Raw genomic sequence first — 1,499 nt, forward strand, 5'->3', positions numbered from 1 at the left:
TGAGCTTAGTTTCATGATTATGTGAAAGCACAGCCTGTCCTACCAGATGCATTCTAACTTCTTCACCTGGTTGGGATTTATTCTTAAGCCACCTATGTTCTAATTTTTCTTTTAATTTCTGGTAATCTGTCAGATTCCACAAACCACATGTTGGCCAACGCCCGTCTGTGCTTTGATTCCAGCAGTTAAACTGCTTACGCCAGTCTACACTGGGATATTGTTTTAAACAGAATTCAAGAAGACTGCCTTTGGGAGGGGGATCTAATTTATTTGATTTACTTTTGCTATTTTTACCTCCCATGATTGCTTTTAACCGTGCAGACTTAAAAAAAATATAGACAGGCCACATCTCTGGATAACCCCAGGAGTCTGCTCCTGACACATGCAAAAGTATTTTGTCTCTAGTTTTATCTTTTAATTTGTGCTCAATACATGTATTATATTGTGCATCAAGCGTCTGCCACGGTCCCCACTGATTCACTTGTTAATTTACTTAATACCTGAAACTCCTCACATTTATTTACACACTTATGTCCTTATTGTACCAAACCACTGATTTGCTTTACTCAAATTCACACAATCTTGCCATGTACCTTTACAATTTTGCCAAATCAGGGATTGTCCCTGTAACACCGCCACACATACAATTTCTTTCTCTTGTGTTGTAAACCCGTGGGGAAAATCCCCTGGTCCTTTTATTGCAATTCTACCTTTCCCTTTTCCAACCACTAGGGTTATTGCAGTTTTATACTGACCCTCAAAACTATGGAGAGTGTACTGCGACACTTGCCATGAATCTAAATAACACAGACCTGGAACACACCGTGGTTTTAACTCTAACAACCTTTTATACACCAATGCATTAAGTAATTCGCCTTTGTACATTCAAACACATTCACACTTATTCCTCAGGCAAGGGACGCCGCCCTATGCCCTATTGTAGACTTTATAAAACTTTGATAGAAGAGAACGCTGTCTCCCTATCACTCAGGCGGGGAACAACGCCCTCAGCCCTACTGTAGACACAACTTAGTTAGATGGCAGAGAACGTCTTCTCTCCGTCCCACGGACAGGGACGCCACCCTCAGTCCTACAAATTAATAGCAGAGAACGCCGTCTCTCTATAACACGGACAGGGACATCACCCTCAGCCCTACACACAAAGCACTCTCTCAGTCTCTGACTTGAGCCTGCTAGTTCCCTTTTAATTCTTTGATTAATTACCTGCTTCACAACTCAGACCATCCAGCCACAGAACACAGCCAAATGAGAGAATAAAAGTTCTCTTACCTTATTTTGGTGCGCGCAGTTCTGTGCTTTCAGGTACTGGAGTCAGAAGAGCAGTCATTAATCCCATCCTCGTCGCCAAAAACTGTGGTAGTGGAAACGGGGCAGGACCCAATAAAGATGTCTGGAGACCGGAGAGTAGCTTCAAAGAATTCTTTATTTCATGCATGGAGAGAAGTCATACACAGCTTTGCAGTCGCGCAGAGTTCTCT

This window comes from Monopterus albus, unplaced genomic scaffold, assembly GCF_001952655.1.
Source record: "Monopterus albus unplaced genomic scaffold, M_albus_1.0 scaffold236.1, whole genome shotgun sequence".
Taxonomy (NCBI): Eukaryota; Metazoa; Chordata; class Actinopteri; order Synbranchiformes; family Synbranchidae; genus Monopterus; species Monopterus albus.